This window comes from Triticum aestivum, chromosome 6A (assembly GCF_018294505.1).
Source record: "Triticum aestivum cultivar Chinese Spring chromosome 6A, IWGSC CS RefSeq v2.1, whole genome shotgun sequence".
NCBI classification, from domain to species: domain Eukaryota; kingdom Viridiplantae; phylum Streptophyta; class Magnoliopsida; order Poales; family Poaceae; genus Triticum; species Triticum aestivum.
In genome coordinates this window covers 621,197,000-621,197,731 of record NC_057809.1, presented here as the reverse complement: position 1 = coordinate 621,197,731, position 732 = coordinate 621,197,000, and positions in this window count along the sequence as shown.

Here is a 732-nt window from a genome sequence, read left to right as displayed (position 1 = left end):
CTTTATTCATTTTCTTTGTCGGCGGGCAGGGCCTGGGAAAGGTTCAGCAGCGTCACGGAAGGCAAATGGAAACCAAAGCTGAAATGGTTTCGATCCAAGGTAAGTAATTAAGTAGTACTAGCTAGCTAGCTAGCTAGCTAGCTGCCATCTCTTTAATTATCATGCTTGATTAATTATTATCTGATCAAATTAAATTCCATTCTCGTAATAAAGGCCCTGAAGCAGGCGCAGGGGACTGATCTGTGTGCATTCTGCTTTTGCGAGAACATTCGCATGATGGCGTCCGAAAGGAGCAGATCTCAAAGACAGGAATGGGTACGCTTGTCAGAACACTATTCACAATTTTTACACCATTATCGATATCTAGTCACACAACTAATACACATGCATATTGATCTCCTTCTTAACAGTTCAAAGAGGTGCGGGACAAGCTCCTAGAAACGGAGCGCGTAGAAGCACTTCAAGAGAAAATAGCGGGATTTTTGCTCGACCAGGTCATAAATCCGAAGGGAGAATACTATTATCCGCTACCGCCCCCATGAACCACTTCCAATTGTCATCGTGCTCCGAAGGCACCAAATAGGCTAATGCCACTGGCTCCGAAGGCAACATGCATATGTAGGAGAAATTGTATATAGCTATACATGTGTGTATGTGTGAATTAATATGGTTTGTGAGACATTGATGATATATATATGATTGGTTCTACTAGAAATTCTATTTATATATATA